The sequence below is a fragment of the Chionomys nivalis genome, chromosome 23 (genome assembly GCF_950005125.1).
Source record: "Chionomys nivalis chromosome 23, mChiNiv1.1, whole genome shotgun sequence".
NCBI lineage: Eukaryota > Metazoa > Chordata > Mammalia > Rodentia > Cricetidae > Chionomys > Chionomys nivalis.
In genome coordinates this window covers 6,455,090-6,477,975 of record NC_080108.1, presented here as the reverse complement: position 1 = coordinate 6,477,975, position 22,886 = coordinate 6,455,090, and the positions used below count along the sequence as shown (strand labels likewise).

General features: G+C 46.6%; 1 protein-coding gene across 6 annotated transcripts in view; it reads right to left on the bottom strand.

Moving 5' to 3' along the window:
• The window catches only part of Sytl2 (synaptotagmin like 2), a 98,273-nt gene extending 94,082 nt beyond the window's left edge, over positions 1 to 4,191 (bottom strand). For all 6 annotated transcript variants that reach the window (XM_057755988.1, XM_057755989.1, XM_057755991.1 and 3 more), the window contains exon 1: positions 3,887 to 4,191. The gene's annotated coding sequence lies outside the window, so the exon portion shown is untranslated. The remainder of the gene's footprint in view (positions 1 to 3,886) is intronic.
• Between the last annotated feature and the right edge of the window lie 18,695 nt (positions 4,192 to 22,886).

Genomic DNA, 22,886 nt, shown 5'->3' with positions numbered 1-22,886 from the left:
GATGGTTCTGTGGATAAGAACCCTAAGAGGGGCTGGAGAGATGGCTCCTGAGAGTTGCTAAGGGGCACTGGCTGCTCTTCCACAAGACCTGGGAGAGGAGGATGAGGAAACCAGAATGTAAAATAAAAGAAAAAAATGTTAATAAAAATTTTAAAATTAAAATTTAAAAAAAGGTCAGCTCACAACCATCTGTAACTCTAGTTCCAGAAGCTGTGACAGCCTCTTGGGAACTCCAAGGGCACAAGGCACTAATGTGGTACATGGACATACTTCATGCAGAAACATTCATACACATTACATTAATTTTAAAAAATCAGGAAGAGTGTTCCTCTTCCAGCTGACACAGATTGGCTCCTAGCACCTACACGGTGGCTCACAACCTCTGTAACTCCTCTCCCAGAAGGCCCAACCCCTTCTTCGTGCCCGTGGTGCACAAACATACATGCAGGCAAAACACCCACACATAAAATAAAGTAAATAAATCTTTATTTTAAAAAGGAAGCAGACTGCAGTAGATGGAACGTAAGGCCTTGAAGGCATTCACTCAGAGGAAACTGAGGTCCCGGTTCCTTCCCCTCTGCCACACACTCCCACCGCCCTAGCGCGGGCCTGGAAGCAACAGAGCCCACCTGGGCTGAAGCCACAGACAAACACGCCCTTACCTCTTTAACAGCAGATCGTCCTAGGTGCTTTGTCAGGGTGAGGAAACCCTGACTCAAGTAAGGAGGATCCTTATCTCCTTTTCCCAAAGGGCCACCGCACAGAAGTAACCTGCCTTGTCTAAGGTCAGGCAGGTGAGAAAATGCACTGGTTGGCAGTGACCTTTGGTGGGGGAGGGGCTTCCTTCTAGCTTTGAAAATGAGCTTTTGAATTTCTGCCCTGATCTTGCACATTGAGGCAGAGAAGAGCGAGCATTCCTGCTGCATTTGAGACATTGAGCCAGGAGGAGCACAGCTTGACCCTGTGACTTCTCCGGCAGCCCCACTGCTGGACTCTCTGCTAGAGACTGAATGACGGAGAATTATAGGGTGTGGTGATATACACTGGGGCTCACACTGCACTTACATTTTATGATTCTTTAAGTGTTTACCATTCATTCTCTGTCTTCTTTAGAAGCATTCAGGTGGCTCTAAACTCTGATAGGAATTCAACCAAAACTAAGGTTTATCTGTGTGTGTGTGTGTGTGTGTGTGTGTGTGTGTGTGTATCTGTGTGTTCTAACTTATTCATAGATGTTAAGAAAAGATTTAGAAAACTATATGCCAAGTTTTGCATTTGCTATTTCTAAGCCTAGATACATATTTTCTTATTATTTATAGTAGTATTCTGTGTGTATCTTTTCCTGCAATTAATATGTATAGTTTAGGTAATAAAAAGCAAACAATAAAAAATTATTTTTAACACATATTCTTCATTCTGGAAAAAGGGGAAAAGGAAGTGCCTCTCTCGGGGAGTTAAAAAGTTCAATTCTATAAACAGAGAATGGAAAACTTTGTTCTCTAAGCCACCAGACCAGAGACTGCCTGATTCTTTGGGTTCTCCTAACCCCTGCTCTACCTGAATATTCTTTGGAGGAAAAAAATTTGAAATTCATTTGGTTTGTTGCATTTGTGTGTGTGTGTGTGTGTGTGTGTGTGTCCGTGTCCGTGTGTGCACATGTGCCACAGTATGCATGTGAAGGTCAGAAGACAGCTTGCAGGAGTCAGCTCTTCCCTTCCCCCATGCGGGTTCCAGGGCTCAAACTCACACTTGATGACAAGCTCATTTACGAGCTAAGTCATCTCACCGGCCCAGGGAAACGTGTAATATACAGTTAAGCTGGGGTTCATATATGATGAAAACATTCTAAGTCATTGAGGCAATGACCAAGCCTGCTGGAGTTGACCTTGCCATCTCCCAAGAGCACTTGGCCTTCTTTCCCATTAGGGATCCTTCTATGAGAAAAATTTGGACGTTCTAAAGCAAACAGTACCATCTTACATGCCCCTTGGTTTCTGAAAGCATGACAGCCTCATCAAATACCAAATCGCTTTTCAGGTAAGTTTTTTTTTTAAGTCAAATTTTTCTTTTTGAGCCATTTCTTTTAAAATTCTATTAAAACGGGTGTGAACTTTTTAGCTGAGGAATTTTGGAAGTCCACAAAGGCACAGGCTACCCTAACCTCCCTTGCCCAAGAAGCAGCACCCTATGGCTGGCGTCATGGGCTTAGAGGAAAAGGCCCAGGCTGCCCCGCACTGCTTTGCTGTCCTTGGGGTCGCAGATCACTCTGTACAAGGTGCTAATTCATTCATTCATTCATTCCACAAGTGTTTATTGAGCAAAAGCCTGGAGCGGGCTTCTTAGGGGACAGAAGGATCATTCACAAGCCAACGGTCAGGTCTAACGGATCAGGTTCGGACAATCGATCTTTCATTAGACCCCAAACCACTTCTAGGATAAAGCAAACAGAACTCCGGCCCCACCAAACAGTAGCAGCTCAGTGGATCTGACGGCCTTCTGGAACAGGGCTTCTGTGAGGGGCAAGGTCAGTTGCTGTTTCCCCCATAACGATGGACATTCCTGACCAGAGATGCCAATGGGTCCTCTGAGATGCTTTAGCAGTACCTGGCCCTTAGCGAGAGCTCGATAATGCAGTTGGTGGGTAGGTGAGCTGGTTGCTTGTTTGCTTGTTTGTTTTTTTTTACCTGCTCCAGCTTATCTTTACAGAAGAGAACGAAGTAAAAAAAAATTTAGAATTCGAGACTAGATTGCAATCCCAGCTATGCCAACGATGAGCTATGTTAGAATAAGAGGAACAATCTTCATGAGCCTCTGCATCTCAACTGCAGAACGAGATACAATGTATCAACCTCGAGAGGCTTCCTGAGAAGTTACACATGTTATACAGAGAGCGGTGAGTCTGGCCCATAGGAAACGTCCAGTAAAGAGCCTCAGCATGGCTCCTCCTCACCAGACCTTCTCTTCTTCCTGGACACAGTGGGGTCCTAGAATCTGCTTTCAAATGAATGTCACTCCGGAGGTGATGAGAGGGTGATGGGGGGGGGCAGAGTCACAGAGGTGCAGGAAGTTGTTTGTGGGGCGGGTGGGGCATGTGCTACAGAAACGGATTCAAGCCCTCAGCTACTTTCAGATAGCCTACTTTGACTCCTTGCTCCATCCTGCAGACAACAGGGACCAGCATGCTACATCGCCCGGAAGGACTGTCAAAAGGGGAAGGGAAGGCTGAACAACAGTTTGGACCCCATCTACCGGCCAGTGTCCGTCTGAATCCCATCAGCCTTCCTCTGCACACTGCTCCTAAGCTGTAGCGTTAGAAGGCTGTGATTCAAAGCATGTGTCTGTCTAGAATCCCCTCTGAACCGGGAGCCCACAACCTGGAGTCCTGGAGGATGCTGGTCACATACTAGCCCCTTGGTAAAAGTAAGAACTTTTCAATGATGCAGGAAATGGAGCCCCTCATAGCCAACGGCGACTTATAAAGGGAGGAAAGGGGAAAGGGAAAAGGGAGGAGGCGCGATGAGAGGAGAGCAGAGACCCACTTCCTACCCCACTTCCTATCGGCTGCTGGATAGAGCCTCACACGCTGTAACCCTCGGTTTTGCAGTTTGAAGCGGGTAAATCTCACCCCTGTGACTTAACTCGCTAAGAGAAGAAGTCTGGTTGGGTGCAGGAGAAACTGCCCCCAAACAAATCTGCTAATTTTCAGACTCGAGTTCGCGGGTCCCTTCGCAGCACCTGTGCAAAGACCTACCCTCTGCTGGTCCTCACCTGAGCACCCTGGGGCGATTGCTCTGCAGCCAGCCTCCAACCCCGGGTCTCGAATCAGTCCTTCAAAGTCCTCCCCACTCCCCGCCCCATCGCGACCGCCCAGCATAGTCCCACCTACCTGGGGTCCCCAGCTTCGCAGACGCGGCGAGGACAGCAGAAGTGAGTCTTGCTACTGGAGAAACTGAGGAATGAAGCTTGGCGGTGCGAGATCAGAATAGAAAGGACAACAAAAACCTCTCTACACCAACTCCCTCCAGCTACACCAAGACCCGGGCCGGGGGAACCCAGAAACCAGTCCAGGTGGCACGGCCAGTGGGCAGAAAAGTCAGACCCAGAGCGCGAGCCGCGTCTCCGCCCCAATCTCTCTGGCCGCTTCTTGGAGTGGGCGCCCCGGCTGCCGCAGTACCTCCTCTGCCTGCGAGCTGCCCTCCGCGACCGGGGCTGGCAGCCGATTGCACCGCCCAGGTGTCGCCCGCTGCTGTCCGGGGCGGGCCGAGTGCGAGGGCAGCGCGGGACCCTCCCCGGAGCACAGGGCACGCCCCGGCCGCCCCGCCTGCCGCGCCGCCTGCTGAGCGCCAGTTCCTATGCTCCCTTCCAGGCTTCCTTCTCTACTTGTCCGGGAAATAATCAGTTTTTGATACAAATAAAGGAAACGGTACTTAAAAAAAAAAATCCAATGCATAAGGAGAGCGGGGACCCTCCATCTGAAAAGTAGAGACTATCACCATCGTGCGGTGAGAAGGGATGTCTTGCAGTCGGTCAGTTTCTTTATGGGGATAGCTGGGATTAAATAATCTGATGGTTAAAGGTAGCAGTTGGGAGACAGGGTGGGGCGGGCGGGCAGGAGGATTGCCTTGAGTTCGAGGCTAGCCTCTACTAGAGAGTGAGACTTTAAAAAAAAAAAAGTATATTAAAAATATGTACTAATATAGGGCCAGTGAGATGGTTCGGCTGTAAAAGCAGTTTCCACATAATCCGAAAACTCAAGTGTGATTCCTCGTTCCACAATGGAAGGACAATCTCTCTCTCTCTCTCTCTCTCTCTCTCTCTCTCTCTCTCTCTCTCTCTCTCACACACACACACACACACACACACACACACACTTAACAGTGTAGAACCTGGATACACAGTGACTGTGATGTGTAGTGAAAGGGGCACGCAGGCCCCGAAGCACTGAAGGGTTCCTTCTCCTGCAGGCCCTGGCCAAGGCAGGCACACCTTTAAGGACAAGAGTGTACTAGTTCCAGGATGGTGGAAGCCTTTGGAATTTCACTGCTGACCGGTCTCCAAGGGACCCTCCCGGACTCTCTCTCCATTCTCCTTCTATAAATGAGATTACATGGTGACTCTGGAGGTGCCCTAGATGGGCTTGCAATCTGATGAACCCAGGAGCCAGTAGGCTTTCATGAGTGGGTGCTGGGAAGAGTCCTAGAAAATTGCAGGTTCCGGGTGGGGAAAGGAGAATGCCTGGAAGCGATCCTTGACTCTCAGCCGGAAAGAAGCATCAAACCCGAACCTAGGGTGGGGTCTCCTCTCCCTTCCATCCCCATAATTTCCCCTGTATTTCTGTCCTGCCTCAGTTCTGCTGTGGCCTGGGAGTTCTTGAACTAGGTTTTAAGGAGCATCTTCTGGCTTTTTCTCAACACTGAATGGTTTCATGGGTCCTGTGAGAGAGCATTAGGGTACAAAAGAGAACTGACAAGGCTACTCCCTTTACCTTTAAAGAGGCTACTTTGCAAATAATTTCAATTTGGGATAATTGATGTAACTGGGTATGCAAAAGTACCACCCACACAAGGAGGACTGTCATATAAAAGCTGAAATACACATGTGGCCAAGGTAGTTCTTAAAAGAGGGCCCACAGTTAGGTCAGCTAGAAGGGATGAAAACCTCTGGTGGAACATGGTGGTGCTTGTCATATTACCACAGTGACAGCGTGAGCTTCATCACGTAGCGTAAACACATATTGATGGGATGGGCTAGGTTTCTTCAGACTTAAACAGTCTTGCCTCTAATTGCCAAGGCCCGGGGAAAATGTCACCAGATTTTGGTCTCCTACATGGGATGGGTTCAGTTCTTGCAACCTCTCCGACTCCAAGGCATATTCCCCGACCACTTTCTTGGCATTGGTTTCCTTTTGTTTCTACAATTGGCGGTCATAGGATCTGGCGCTTCCCTTCAGTTTTAAAGCTTACTAGCTTCTGGGCTGGGACGATAGACGCCTCCGTGGGTAAAACATGTGCTGCACAAGTGTGAATACCTGGGTTCAAATCCCCAGCACCCTGTGAAGGAGGGGAGCTCATGTCTCCAATCCCAGTGCTCAAGGGATATGAGAGACAGAGACACAGACAATCCCCAGAAACTCTTGGCCAGCCAATCCACCATATGCAGCAGAAAAACAACAAAAAGTCTTGCTTCAAAGAAGGTAGAAGATGAGACCTGAGACTTGACGCTCACCCTGGCTTCACACACATGTGTGGCACACACATACCTGCAGATACACACACAAATATGCACACACTCATTGTGCATATACAAAGATTTTTTTTAAAGCTCAACCACTTTAGGAACAATCTCTCATTTTTTTCCCCACTACTTTTATCCTTTCCATTTCTCCATCCCTACCAAAACTAAACTAACTTGTACGGCGTGAGTACTCAATAAATGCTTGTTAAATTGCATTGACAAACAGGGTTCTCTTAGTGGGTGGGTTACAGAGGGCAGCATTTTTGCCACTATAGAAAAGTAAAAAAAAAAAGCCTGCTTATAAGAGATGTGATGTTTGCCTTTGTGCTATGTGAATTTACAATTTCTCCCCCACTAAAAACTTTAGATTCTGCTGAGAAGCTGCATGACCATCTGTTCCCAATGTGGTGTGATTACTAATAGCAGGGGATATCAAATGTGCGGCACTTCGGAGACGATTTAGTCATGGTTCTGGGTCACCAAAGCAAGAATCTGGTTTTCTAAATAATTTGTAAAAGCTGCACATCTTTTGAAACTTTCAAAATGTAAAACTTGACCTTGAATCACACTGTTGGCAACCTCTCGGCGGCCTCTAACAATGCCTGGCATCCATTGCTATGGGCTTTTGTGTTTTTCAAAGGCCTTTCACTTTTGTTAAGATGTTCCATCTTCACATCAACCCTAAGAAGTGCTAAGGTAAGACACTGCTCTCCGCGTGTTACAGATGAAGATAAGAGGGCCTTGAAAGGACTAAGCCTTTGGCCTCAGCCAAATGCAAAGAAGGCACAAGCTCCCAAGGACTTACAACTCAGGAGAGGCTTCTGATATCCGTGAAGATTGTGGCATCATTATTACCATCTTTGCGAGCAATGAGCATATGCAGATGTGAATCAGTTTATATTTGCATGTATGTTTCTCGCACCTTCATAATTATTACCTCTCGAAGGTGTGTGTGTACAGCCATTACTTATGACTCCAGTGATCCTCATCTGTGCACGTCAACTTCCTTCTAACATTAATTGCATGTTTTTACGTCTCTAGATTTACTGTCTGTCATTTTATTAATAGATGTGTGTGCGTGCGTGTGCGCGTATGCCTATATGCATGCATGTGTGCGTGCGTGCGGTGCCTGTGGAGGCCAGAAGGATTCACTGGAGCTGGAGTTCCATGCAGCTGTAAGTCTGTGGGTGTTGGGAACCCAACTGGCCTCCTCTGCAGGAGCAGCAAATGCTTTTAACTGCGTAGCCGCCACTCCCGCTCCTCTAACAATTTGAAGCAGGATTTTTCTTATTTTTATGGGTAAAGAAAAAAATGTCACTTTGAAAAAAATTAGAAGACCTCTGTCCTTACGAGGCAGCTGAAATGTCCAGACATAGATAGAAAATGAATTGTAGTTATGGTGAGGGCGGGACACAAAAGACAGCTGTTGAATATGCTCAGAGCTTCAGAGTGGAACAATGGAAAGTCTCTGAAAATGGCTGGTGGCAACAGCTGCAGGGCAAGACAGATGTTGATGCCATGGAATGGTACACTAAAAAGAGGTTAAACTAGAAGAGCGTATGGCTTATATATTTCATTCTAATCATAAAAAATGGAAGACCATCTTGTTTAAATATTCTTCCAGCATATTAGCTATATCATAATTCACAACATCTTTATTAATTTTTGGAATTCCTCTTACTTACCTGGCCCTCGACAAGCCCAGTGGAAAACAGGCTTCACACAACTAGACCAATCTTTGCACCTCCCATGGATTAAGACTGGGCAAGGTGACCCAGTATGAGAAGTAGGGTCCCAAGAGCCAGTAAAAGAGTTGGAGACAGCCCCTGCTCCCACTGTGGTGTAGGAGGGTCTTCTTTCTATGTGTTGCTTTCATTGGCTGAATAAAGAGATTGCCTTGGCCTTTTGATGGGGTAGAAAATTAGGTAGGCGGAGTAGACAGAACTGGATGCTGGGAGGAAGGAGGCAGGCAGAGAGCCGCCCGCCATGAAGCTGCCAGGTCGGACATGCTGAATCTTTCCCGGTAAGCCACGAGTTCGTGGTGACATACAGATTATTAGAAATGAGTTGAATCAAGATGTGAGAGTTAGCCAATAAGAGGCTGGAGCTAATGGGCCAGGCAGTGTTTAAATGAATATAATTTGTGTGTTGTTATTTCGGGATATAAGCTTCCAAAATGGAAGCTTCACTGTATAGAAATTTTTAAATTTAGTCAATTCGAAGAGTTATATCCCTTGCTGTTAAAACTCTATTCAGAAAACCCTTGCTTCTGCCTTCAGGTGGTCCGCCTGCTTGGTCCAGCACTTTCAAGTTTTAGGTCTGACATTACAATCTTTAGACCCCTCAGAGCTCGTTTGGAATAGGGTGAGAGTGGTGAATTTAGTTTTATTCTTATTCCTGTGAAAATTCAGATTTTCCAGCATCGTTTGATGAAGACAGTGTCTTTCATTCTGCTATGTGCTTTTGACTGCTTTGTCAAAGACTAAGGGGCTGTACCTGTGAGAGTGTGTTTCCAAATCCACTATTCAATTGGCGTATATGTCTGTTCCTCTGCCAGCCCCCTGCTTCCTTTGTTAGCACAGCTCCGCAATGTAACGTGAGGTCAGGTATCATGAGGCTGGGGCACTGATATTTCTGCTCACGTTCTCCACGAGTCTACCTGGTCTGTCGAGAGATTCTTTATTATTCTTTCAATCTTGATGACTGTTTAATTATGATTAACACCACCAAACCATACAAGACATAAAAATATGTTTAAATCAATTAATATTATTAATTAACACCAATTAATATTATTAATTAAATAACACTAGCATATCTTCAAAAATCCTAGAACAGAATATGGAAAAACAATGTAGACTGTCCTATGAAATTAAAAATTACTTCTAATAAAATGGAGATAGTAAATAGATAAGAAGTTGAGGAGAGGGAGAAGCAGGATAGAAGCAAGGTTAAATCAATAAAGGAGGAAAGAAGGGGAGTAGATCAGAATGCTATAAAGGGGAAATAAAAAACACAAATTAAAAAAAGAAAAGTTGAGAAAATTTTCCCAGTAAAATATTTTATAACCAAATAGAAACATAAGAAAGGGAATAAAAATAAAAATATAAAAGCTTTAAAATCAGTAGGATCAAGTCAAAATACTGCTAAAAACAAATTTAAAAAGAGAAAACAAAAATATCAATGCCTAATGAAAAAATATAAACAAGATTAGATAAATATATGCAGAAAAATTAAGGTTTTTATGTTTAATAAAGTAATAATACTATCTAAGCACATTACAAAGAAACCAAGAAGGAAAGAAAGAGGTAAAACCCTGAATCAACTTCTGTGTGGACTCTTGAAAGTCACAGACTGCCAGGGGTAGGGGTGAGGTCAGGTGAGCTGAAAACTCTGGTTCTCTTTCCATCGTGGGCTGGTGCTGCGCCTGTACTGGACAGGTTCCTGCGGACAGCCACAGCACACTTCATGTGTAACCTCTGCAGGCTGTGAGCTGAACAGGGTCTCCCACCCTCCAGTCTCCTCGGGATTGCACCCCTGGAGCAGCGAATGTTCCAGATGTAGGGGTGTCTCCCAACAATGCTGGGGGACTGAGAAGCAGTCAGAGCTCTGGGATCTGTACAGTCAGACCTGTCTTTGCATTTCCAGAACCCATAGCATGAACTGCTCCGCGGAAGGATGGCCTGTGGATGTTGCGTCACCTACAGGAGCTTCGATGCTTAGTAGCTGTGAACTGTGTGACAGGTCCCTAGATCCTTAGGTCCTTGACCCTCTAGCCTCAGACAAATGGCCATGAGACTCCAGAGTTAACCTCAGTAAATGAAATCTGCCCCAGCCATCTTTACCTAGACACTAGCATACACACTAGAGTACCCGGTCCAACCTTCCTCTTACCTGCTGTTTTCAGCTTGTCACCATGCAGCGGGCATCCAGCATCCACCTCTCTACAACTGTCTCTGTGATTCGATCCTGCTCTCGGGTCCCCAGGGTAGTTCCGACGTAAATAATGTGTTCCCTCCCAAGAAGGTACCTGACCCCAGCCCTCTCTCTGAGCACAGGGAACTCACCTGAGGAGTGAGTTACTTGGCAAGACCACACTGGATTCGAGACTTGTGAGGTGTGTGTACTCGTCCTGTGGGTGGGGCTGCTCTTCCCCATTCTGCCAGTGATCCACAAAACTGCATTCAATTTGTGTGTGTGCATGTTCGTGTATGTGAGAGCATGTATGTGCATGTGTCTATGTTTGTGTGTGCATGTGTGTGTGTTGGGACCATTTGGAGTCCTGGCCTCCAGCTGCTCTTCCCTGCTAGTGATCTTTACTTTCCTTCTGATTTGAGTTACTGAAAGCTGTGTCAAAGTTGTTTACCAGCTCTGCTTCACAAGCACGTGTTGCCCTCGGCCTTGAGGATCAGAGGATAAGGTTTTCACCTGTTGGCTCACGTGACTGTGTTGGGTATATAAGCCTCCGTGGTGCTATTGAAGAAAGAGCTTCTTACCAGTGACTAGAGGTTCTTGTCTCTGTGTGTGTTTGTGCGTTTCAACCTCCAGCCCCTTGCCCGAAGCTCCGAAGCTCGCGCATAGAGCACAGACAGGCATCATGCGCTGCATGTGTGTGTGATTATATACATATGAAGGGGGTGTACTGCCCACACAGGCCCATGTGGAAGCCAAGAGCCAACAATACTTTTTTTCTTAATTCCTAATTCCTTTCCTCCTTACTGTTTAAAGATGTATTTAATATTTGTTAGTTCCTTGAGAATTTCATACAATACATTTTAATCATGGTCCCCTCCAATGTCTCCCCTTGTTTCCTCTCAGATCTGTTCCTGCTTCTCTACTATCCTCAACTTCATGTTCTCTCTCTCTCTCTCTCTCTCTCTTTCTCTCCCCCCCCCATCATTGACTCCAATTTGTACTGTTCATATACTCATGTACTTCTGGGTATAGAGCAATCTGCTAGATACTGGGAGCCAAATCTTTAAGTTGTCTCTTGGGGCTGGAGAGATGGCTCAGGGGTTAAGAGCACTGGCAGTTCTTCCACAGGACCCAGGCTCAATTCCCAGCACTCACATGGCAGGTCACAACTGCGTGTAACTCCAGTTCCAGGGGAACAGGTTCCCTCGCACAGGCAAAACACCAATGCACATAAAGTTAAAAGAAAAGAAAGGAAAAGGTGAACTCTTCCTTCTCTCTGGTTGGCTCCAAACGTCATCCCCTGTCCATAGCTCTTCAGTTCATGCCTATATGTCTGTGTATGGCATGTGCCCGTGGAGGCCAGAGATATCAAATTCCCAGGAACTGGAGTTGCAAGCCATCGTGAGCCACCCGATGTAGGTGCTGGGAACTCTAGACCTCTTAGGAACCCAAACTCAGGGCCTGCGCAGAAAGCTAACCATCTTCCCATCGCTTGGCTTCTTCTTCTCAGTGCTCCACCCTCTCTCCCTTGCCAGCTCCAGCTGTCCTGTCACTCCTTCACGGGTGTGCAGGCCCCCTTTTCCTTCTCCCTTTGGAACAGAGTCTGTTTTCTCACCCTGACGCTTCTTCGCTAGGTCATCCAGATGTATTCCATCTGCCTTCTTAACCCAGATTGTCTTTGCGCTTCGTCAACCCCCCAATACAAAGCAATCTTGAGTAACCATACACTTGCAGAATGGATCCCCTGCTGAGACCGGCACATAATTCCATTCCATCCTTTCTTTATTCAGATACTCATCTGTCCTCATGTATCCATTTTATATTACAAACACGGCTTGAGTGACCTTATGTGTATGTTATGCCAATATGAAGACTTCAAGTACAAATGAGATTTGCAACTACGGTTGATAATCTGTCAAAAACATATTTGTTTGTTGCCTTGTTTTCTAAAGCAATGCTCACAGGAAGCATAAATACTGAGAAATGCCCTGGACTAAGGATTAAAAAGCCAAAGATCTGGTCCTGATTTTGTGTGAAATAAAAGTCTCTTCTCCAAATCTCGGATTGGTCATCTATAAAATTGGAAGGGATGAGAATATCATTTACCTATTATGAAAATGATGATCTGCAGAGTCTTGCTTCCTATTTATTAAAAGAGACTAGCTTGGCATTGGGAGATTTGGCTACTGGACTCTGCTAACAACGGTGGATACGGGTATTGAGAAGCCATTTAGCCTCTCAGCCTCCGTGTCCTTATCCCCAAAATTAAGAAATAAGGCCACAAATACTCATGACCTTTTGTAGCTCAAAATCCCAGATTTAAGAACTTGTGGTTTAAGGAGGCCTCTCCCTGAAGATCCTTAGTTAAGTTCACTGAGGTCATACTTTCCATAACAAAGCTTTTGTCATGGGCTTCAGAGGCTTTGCCGGTGGTGTGAAATACTCAGAGCTTCCTGGAAATCCTGATTCCTTGTTTGCAGAAAAACCGCTGCTTTAGGTGTTGGACTGTTTTGTCCTTTACATCGTTAAACTCCAAGTCAAGGAGGACAGCTATTTTTGATTTGAAGGAAGAATGTTTCACTTTTAAATTTTTTATTGTGTCTATTCATTAGACATGGTGCTGTGCCACTGTGGTGGTCTGGAAGAAAATGCCCCCCAAAGGGAGGAGCACTGCTGGGAGGTGTGGCCTTGTTGGAGGAAGTGAGTCACTGTGAAGTGGGCTTTGAGGTTTCTATATATGCTCAAGTCTCACCCATTGAGACAGACCACTTCCTATCGCCTGTGGGATCAAGATGTAAGAACCATAAGCTCCTTTTCCAGCACCATGTCTGCCTGCACGCTGCCTTGCGTCTGAACTGTGAGTCACCACAATTAAAGATTTTCCTTTATTGGAGCTACAGAAGGCACTTTCATACAAGCCTGTAACAGACATGGAGCATATTCCTCCCCGCACCCTCCTACCCACCTTCTCCTCCCGCCCGTCACTCTGCCGTGATCCCACAGATAGCCTTGCCTCTAGTTTCATGTTATTATTTTATTCACACGGAACTTTATGTACCTATATACAATGTAGGGGCCATGGATGATAAAGGGAGCTTTCACCAAACTGCCTGGACCGTCCTTCGCCAAGGTAACAAATCTAGGCTTTGTGTGGACACCTGGCTTGAGGGACAGTTACCTTCCTAACCGAGCATCAGCGGGAACTTGTTAGGTGACTACGGGCTCAGCCACGGCATTCCAAAGCCCAAGTCTAACATGAAGCCATGCAGTTTGGGTTTCTACAGCCTTGCAGGTGATTCCAGGGCACACTGGAATTTGAGAGCCATGGAAGTAGGGAAAACAGCAAGCTGTTGATAACTGTTTCCAGGTACTTCCAATTTCCTCGGCACTGGTTAGAGTGCAAAATGACTTCTCTAGGGCTGGAGAGATGGCTCAGAGGTTAAGAGCACTGGCTGTTCTTCCAGAGGTCCTGAGTTCAATTCCCAGAAACCACTTGGTGGCTCACAACCATCTGTACTGAGATCTGGTGCCCTCCTCTGGCGTGCGGGCATACATCGAGGCAGAATGTTGTATATATAATAAATAAATAAATCTTTTAAAAAGAAAAATGACTTCTCTAGATGCTGCTGTTGGCACCAGGACTAAGTCCATCGGTGCTGACTTGGGTTACTCACCACACGTCAGCCGGAGATCATGAGAGCTCTAGATGTGCAAGGATTTGTTGATCTGCCGTGTTTGAAGAGTTCTCACAGTTATAGCAAATTCATTGACCCATTTATAGACGAGGAGATAAAGAACCCAAGAGGTCACAGACTAGCAAGGAGCAGAACTGGGATTTATACTTTGATCGGTTTCCCCAAATCAGTACTTTTTCATATGGTGCTGGGGTTCAAACACAAGGTATTGCACACGCTAAGTGTTCCACCACTGGACTAGCCCCTAGCCTACAACCTCGACTTTCAAGTTGTCTTGTCTGTGGTCTCGGAGCTAAGCAGACTGCCAGATCAGGGAGTTGTGGGGTGAGTGTTTTACCTATGTGTCCCCCTTTTCCCAGCCCTCTCTGGGTTGTGCTTCTATGATACTGGTCTCACCTAACTGTTCTCTCCCCTGAGATATTCAGCCCTTTCCTCAGCACGAAGAGCCTACGCTGAAACCCTGAACCCTTCACCTTCTGCTGCTGTCCTCCTCCTCGTTGTAGCCTTCCACCAAACTAGACGGACCTCAGCCTCTTGCCCCTGGATCTGGGTGTCTAGAAACTGCTGCAGCTTCCCTCACATTTGACCTCCACACGGAAGCACCAATCCAGACACTGAAGGTCGCTCGGCTGAGAGAGACAGCTAGACAAGAGCAGAGGTGTGGGGGGGGGACCCTAGGGAGCAGACCCCTCGGCTGAGAGAGACAGCTAGACAAGAGCAGAGGTGGGGGGGACCCTAGGGAGCAGACCCCAGGGAGTGTGTCTAAAGAGGAAGGAATGAAGACTGCCCAAGATGGCTCAAACCATCTGGCAGACAGAAGAATCACCACGTTGGGGAACGCACTGAGAAGCAGGGGAGTGTAGAGGGGAGATGGGAATCGAGGTGGCGGTGATCTCCCAGGCACCCGATACAGAGATGGCAATGACTTATGGGCCCCAAGAACATAGAGAGGCTAGGTGAAGTTGCTGAACTGGCTCAGACACCTAGCCTGGCCTCCTTGTGCCTTCATTGGAGAATTTTAGTTGCTCTTACAGACATCTTAAGCATCTCAGCTGCCCCTGTCGGGACACCCTCGCTCAATTTGAAAACATTAAAACTAGAATATAAGCATCATAGAGACAAGAGGATTGTCTTTTCCATCATCTGGACGCTTACCGTCTATAAAAGTTTCTGACATGTATTTATTCTACTAATATTATACATAATTGTACACATTTATATACACTAGTTGAATGAATGGATAATTAAATTAGCATAGTGGATGAATAATTAATAAATGGGAAGTATGGTCAGTTTAAAGTTTTCCCAAACTTTAAAGTTTGGGAGGTATGTTGAGGCCTAGAGGGACCAGAGGCCCTCAGACACATTACACAATGGTATTCAACAATCAAATTAGAGTCTAAATCAAGTAGCCGATGTCGGCTTCAATCTTCTGCATTAATAACCTCTGAAATTTCCCCAAGACAAGATAGACGTGCGCTTTGGTGTTTAAAACCACAGACTACACTTAACCCCCCCCCATTTTACTCCTCATTTTTCACTGTTGTTCCTGTTTTATGTCTTCCTGCCTTTCTTGTGGGCAATATTATCTGTGCCACTTTTGTCGCTGGGGTAAAAATAATTTGCAGCAACCACAAACATTGTCTGCAAGTTGCCAAAATTGTGAAGTTGTCTCTTCGGTTAAAGTGATCGCGTTTTATAACTTAGACTTGAGGGAAGTGCCCCAAGGAAAATACTGATGAAAACTTTGAGGTTTGACTCCGGTCTGGGCCTTAGGGCAGTGCTTCTTCAAGTCACACTCAGAAGTATTCAAGATATGTGCAAACTCCACAGAACCCCAGCCCATCTCCGTGTCGGCTGCAGGATGCTGTGGTCAGTCAGGCTGAAGCTCCATCGGCAACGTTCAGAGTAAACAAGCCAAGGGACTTGGACTTGCCAAGGAACCATGGGAAACCCTAAAGGGACCTCTGACTTCGGATGAAAGAAAACCGATGCTATCACGCCGCCAACCAAGAACATATTTATAGTTTGTCTAAGCGAGGGTGAGTGCAAACGGAGTCTCAGTGACTTAGAGCCGACACTCATGCTGTTCATGATGTAGCTAAAACACTAATAGTTTCTTTGCTCCCATGGCCTCTTAACAGGACATTCTGAGCCCTCGCTAATGCTGATGGCCAGGGTATGAATGGAATCAGAATGGCACTCGGGTAGAGGCTCTGCCTGTGTGTTCAACTGGAGCCTGGGCTGGACAGATAACACTAGGAGTTTAGGGGAAGGAAGGGAGGAGAGGAGAGGTGAAGGGAGGAGAGGTGAGATACATTAAAAGGAGCAGGTATCATTGAAAATGACACACAGTCTACCAAAGATTGCCTAACGTCTGGTTTCTGGTCATTTTCTGAGAGTCGATGACACTGGAAAGGTAACCCCTGAGTGTGCAGATCTCACAGACACGGGATTAATAGCCCCGGGCTGCGAAGGTTTGCACTGTGTAAAGATGGTTTACACTGAGTAACGATCCCAACCATGTGGTGGTTGGTGAGAATTGTCAATGGTGCATTTTAGCCATTTCTAAACTTTACTCATTTTCCTGCTCAGGATAAAGCAACAGATATTTGGCCTTTCTCTTATTTTTTTTATTTTTTTATTTTTTTGCTTTTTGTTTTTAAGACAGGGTTTCTCTGTGTAACAGTTCCAGCTGTCCTGGAACTCATTCCATAGACCAGGCTCGCCTTGAACTCACAGAGATCTGCCTGCCTCTGCCTCCCGAGTGCTGGGATTAAAGGTATGTACCACCACCACCTGTCTCAGTCTTCCTCTTGTCCCCTGGATAATTTATAAAAGTGAGTGAGATGACCACGGGCGAGCTTTCCACTCGCCTGGAAGCAGGCTCTGCCTGGAGTCTTAGGAAGAAGGGTCAGGGCAACACAGCTGCCATGTGAATCCATCCTCCATGGTTCCTTAGGAGTCTCCCCAAGCTGCCCCTTACCCCAGAAGGGCATCCAGCCCACAGTCCCGCTGGTCACACGCAGCCCAGTATAGCTGTGAGGTTCAGCATAAAACGTGTGTGTGTGTGTGTGTGCGTGCGCGCGCGGGCACGCGCGTGCGTGCGCATGTGCCCATGCAGGCATGGTTATTTTTGCAGTTCAGTTGTGCCGTTCCCAAGTATGAACATTGTAGATGGCAACATCGTTCACAGTGTTGACAGGTGGAACACCCCTACCCCAGACCCTTGGAGTTCTCGACCATTTTCTAAGCAGAAAGTCCCATCTCCTAACACTATTTTATGTATGCCCTCAGTGTCTAAACTCGATACAAGCAAAGCTGTTCCTAACAGGGTGAAAGGTGGAGCCCAGGCATTTTCCCTTTCACCCCCTAGACACAGTGCGTAGACCTGAGGCAAAGCCCTCTGGAATCCACCCCCACCGCTCCACCCACGGTTCCATGAAGCTGTTTGAAAACTATGGCTGGCACTGGCGAGGAGGAGAAGGCCCAGGCTGACCATGTCTTCCAAGTCCTGGCACCAGCTTGTCTCACCCGCCCCCACCCCCAGGATGACTGTTATTCTACAGCTAATGTAGCTTCTTCAGTCTTCAGAGTGAGCCATTGTATGTGGGACTCTCTCTGCTTGGACCGCCGCTGTCCTCCATGCCTCTTGATCTTTACACATGTATTCCCAACCGCCCGACTCTTCCTCGGCCTCTCGGAGGCCTGTTTGTTCACTGAGCTCCACAATGATAGGGAGGGAGGAAGTTGTGGGTGACTAGCTTCTTCACAGGAGTGAATGAATGATCATGCTTACTCCAAGGCTGCCTCACCAACTGCCAGGACTCAGAAATGTTGATGCCCCTTCTCTCAAATACGAGTCATAAGCAAACCCATGCCAGGTCTCTGTTGGTGACTCCTCAGAGAGTTCTGATGAAACCTCATCATGTCAGGTTGGATGAATGCTCTCGGGAAATACAAAGTGACAGAGATGTTGGAGCCTGCAGACAGCCACCTTCCGTGTGGACATTGAGACTTCTCTGCAAATATCTATCCTTAGGACAGCAGTTTTCAGACATCGTCTGACCTTCTACCAGCCTTTGGATATAAGGCAGGCTTACCTCTGACTACCATCTAACTCCACCATGTATATCTGACATTCCCAATAGATAATCTTTCAAACATCCCACAAGAAATCATCACCACTTCCATGACAGGAAACCGCGACCACAAAGCATCCTGTTGGGTACTGCTCTAGCAAGTTTGTGGTAGACAAATCTCTCTCAGAATCCTTATCCAAGATGGGAAAAAGCCACAGAATGTTACATTACAAATTTCTGAATATGTAATCAGCTAAAAATGCTAAATCAACATATTCCAAAATTGGCTCTCATTATTCTTTCGTGGGCAGTAAGTTGTTAAGAGAAACTAATTATCTTTTTAGCAAAAACTACCTAGGCACTTCTTTCACAAGCTGTAATGACTCAAGAAGCTAACTCGCCTCTGCTCAGGCATCATTTTATTTAAGGTGACTCATCCCAGTAAACAGGTTTTTCATTAGAAAGGATATTCTCATCCTCCTCCCTCTAAGAGAAGGGAGAAGCCAGGAAGCATTTAACTAGCTGCATCCTCCGTCTCTACCTATCCATGGCACCAACTCCAAAGGGATTCTACCTGCATAGAGTTTCTCCCACCATAATCCTTTCGGCTAAACAGGACTTAGCAGTTTATAAAGTAGGTCCACATACGAACTTTCATCTGGCCCTCTCAGTAACCTCCAACGATGAGAATCAGAGCTGGGGCTGGAGAGATGGCTTGGTGGTTAAGAGCATTGGCTGCTCTTCCAGAGAAGCTGGGTTCGATTCCCATTGCCCACGTGGCAGCTCGCAACTGTCTATAACTCCAGTTCCAATGGATCCAGTGCCCTCTTCTGACCTCCATGGGCACCAGGCATGAACATGGTATACAGGCAAACACTCATAAAATAAAAATCAATCTTTTAAAAATAAACCCTCCATGTTTAAAAACAAAAGAAAGGAATTAGAATTACGTTAGTTCAGGATTGACGATGAAGAGGTCTTGGACACAGGATGAGATTTTTGGCCCTCGGATCAGCCTCGGAGGTCACTGTCATGAGGTAAGTCTTGATTAAGTCTGTCCGATGTCTCAGAACATATCACAGAGGGATCCTGGTCCTCTGCAACAATATTTCTCAAACTGAACAGTTTAAAATTACGAAGTTCCACAGTGTATGTGGGAAGCCACAGTTGGCCAAGAAAAAGAATAGGGTATTTGGTTATCATCTCGAGTGAGGGACTTTGTGTTTCCACGGGCCGGGCCTGTGGGTCTTTTAACACTGAGTGTCTAGAATGTGCTTTGTTTTTAAGGTATTCTATTGCTTTTATTTATTTACTTTAATTTTAAACATCACTATATCATTAGTTCAAGCTTCTCATGTTACAGATTGGACATAAAGAATTTGAAACGTTCATACCCGACTAGGACAGAAACATGAACGTACTCTCTATACCCAGTCTGTTTCTGCCTCCCCCAAATTGGCATAAGAGTTATATTTCTCAGGACAATAGTTTATTAATATCCACGGTCCTCAAACTTGAATTCATATCAGGGTTATCAGGAGGGCTTGTCATGGGTTTCCAAGTCCTGCCCTCAGAGTGGTGACCAGTGGGGGGCCAAGAATTTGTCTTCCTGACCAGTTTCTGGTGATACTGGTTATGAGAGGCTAGAGAGAGATGATCCTCGGGACACCAGCTGTCTACGGAATACCAAGCAGTCGAACTGAATTGACCAGGCTGGTGCATCTCACTGAACTATTTCATTTGGAGTTAATAAAAGGGGCATCTTCCCTTCGGAATTTGTACCCTGTTACTTTACCATATCCCTACATCATCAATACCCAGCAGCGGTAGCCAATCGCGTCAAAGATTCTCCACTCTCTATTGGTAGATGATGCTGATGTTGGGCGTCACCTTGACAACCTGTGAGGTGTTCTATGTCTGCAGTGAGTGGTCCCCGTCTACATTTCTCATTCTCAATAGCTGGCATCTCTTTGTGTGTCTGTGAGAGACTTTCTTCAGGCCACAAGATGTAGGGGAAGCCAAATTTCTCAGTGGCATCTTTCAAACTACGAAGACAGGAAGCTGAGGATCCTCCAACTTCCGTGTCCCACAACAGGGGCATCCTGAAGTCTGTCGAAACAAACCCTCGGAGTGTCAGTAATGAGGTGGAATTCTAGTCTTCCACAGCAGTCCTCACTCACCAGCCCACCCTCTCCTGTCCACTTTCTCGCTTGGGCTTCCTGGGATCACATCCTTCTAAGCTGCTTTTAGACGAAGTCTTGGATCAGGGGACTTGAGACGTAGATGGTTGGCTTCAGAGCTCTTCCCCAGACTCTGCGACACCGCCTCTTGCTTAGTTTTCAGTTAGGTGCCCCTGGGTCTCATTCACAGGTGACGAGCGTTTGTAAGTCGATGAATAGCACAGACTGTTGGTGCCCTGGTGACAACAGAGCTCCAGACAAGTGACAACATGAACATGTGATTCTCTCACCGTGTCTTGAGTGACTTGAGCAGTCACTTCAGAAAGAGGCCTAAGTTCACCAGTATGATATCTCTGAGGGATGTCAGCTAAAAAAATAAAATAAAATAAAAAAAACCAAACCTCCCAGTATGTATATATTCCAGGTCACAGCTATAGCGAGCACCTGTCAGTCCTGAGGTGCAGATAAGCTCTGCAAATATTTGGATTTGAGGAGTGGAGTTTTCAGCACCAACATTTGTCACAAGTCTGTCACGGTACCGGACAAAACTCCAAGGGGGAGGAAAAGGCTTGAGAACCGAGTCCTCAAAATGAAGCCAATTAAAGAAAATAGATGTTTTTGGTATTTTTTTTTAAGGAGTTAACTATTATCTAAAATATAAAATAAAAAAATAAAACGTGTTTCACGCTAGATGGTTTTCGGTGGCTTAATCTTTCCAAGAACAACATCACAAAAGAGGAGGAAGATGGCGGCAGATGACAGCCTGGCACAGACTGCTGGGATCTCCAGGAAATAACAGAACAGCTGGGCAGCAGCCATCCTCAGAGATAGGTCTTAGCAGGAAAACACCACTTTCAGTTACAGAGAAAGAAAGGAAACTGTGGAACACGCAACAGGAGGGTGAGTGAAGACTCTATTCCAAAGACTCGGCCCCCACTGAGCAATGCTCACCCCCTGTGTTAGAGCATCTGCAGAGGCCAGAACCATGGTGAAGACATGAGCCTCAGAAAATCTGTACTGCAACAAATCATTTAGAAGAGAGAGAAAGAGAGATGGGGAGACCTCATGAGTAGCTGCTCTGCAAGGGGGAGGCAGGAAACCATTGTTAGAAGACCCCTGCTGAGTCAGCACCAGGTGGCCCTGAAAGCAAGTGTCCTTCTCTGACCTGCTGACGGAGGGAAGCCAGAGCAGGTGTCCCTGGACTACTCTGAGACCTGGCCCCCGGAACACCTCAGAACTGTGCAGGATTCTGTGAAGTGGAAATCTGGGTTGAGCCACCCTCTGGAGTCGACATCACAGAGACAGAACTGGTACCCAGTCACCTGTGCAAGGGCAGGCACAGAGGCAAGCCCAGAACCCATGCCACTGACAGGGACCACCACCCCTTGAGGGACCGTACACAGGGGGACCAACACCTGTGCCCCAACTCTGCAAGGGATTCTCCAGAGGCAGGGCAACCCTGCTCCTACAGGAATACACAGAAACAAACTACCTCAGCAAGACCTGGTAAAGGACCACAAGCAGACTCTAATAGCACAGTTCCTCACCCTCCCTGGGTGTGCTGCCCTTATTTAACATCTAAGTTCAAGTAATGGGCCGGCTTTGTCCTATTCTCTTCAATTTCAACCCAGGTCCTCTGCAAGCCAGTTTCTAGGATGGCTCTGGGAGAAGCTAAAGGGAGGAGTGAGGGCGGGGGCGGGCGAATGTGATCAAAATATATTGAATGCATATAGGTTCTCAAAGACTTAATAAGAATACTATTTTTTCTTTTGTTTTAACCTTTGCTGATTCTTTGTGGATTTCACATCATGCATCCCAATCCCACTTATCTCCCTGTTCCCTCAAATCTACCCTCTTCCCTCGCAACCTCCTCACAAAACACCAAATCTAAAAGAAAAACCAAAAACATAACAAAATAAGAAACCAAAACCAAAAAAAGAAGGAGGAGGAGGAGGAGGAAAATCTTGCCCTGGAAGCTGCAGTGAGACCTGGTGAGTCACACAGTTTTACCCTTTAGTCCATCCATCTTTACTTTTAAGTGTTCATGGCTATGAGTCATTGGTCCAGTTCGAGGCCTCTGGCTTCTGCTACACCACCCATAATGGGCTCTCACTGGGGCTCCTCTTGAATATCCTGTTGTCCTGTGTCATGGAGACCCTGCACATGCTCCAACAGTTCACAGATTCGGTGGATGCCGGGGTGGGCCAGCTCACAGCCCTGGTGGTAGCCGGGTTTGCCAGCTCACTAGTTTCTCCCCCTCATCCTCATTCCCCGGGTGAGCTCCCAGCACTGCCTGGGCTGTCTCACCCAGTGCAGCCTACAACAAGGGCTGGGCCAGGTCTCGCCTCTGAGGCTCTCAGGTCCTACTCCCTCTCACTCATATCACCAAGGCCAGATCTACTGTTTTGCCCAGGCAAGGTGCAGGGCCCTCTCTCCTGATTACAGAGGGGCATACAAGAGGAGGGGGCGGGGCCAGCTCTCCTGCTCTCACACCCTCTCGAGAGGTAAGATGGTACCTGATTGCATGGCTCCAGAGGTACCAGGCTGGCTCCTGGTTGATTGTGGCCCTCAAAGACCCAAAATTCTGGGGGCAGTGGGGAGGGGAGGTGGCCTCATCTGCATCCATCTCCCCAAATACTGTATTTTTAAAAGACAAATAATTAACCAAATAAGTCTCTACGGCATCAAATTTCTCAGGGCGCCCATGTACCTGACCTTGATGCCAATGCTCCAAAAAATCCATGGGTGTAGTGAGCAGTAAAAATATATATTAGCAATTT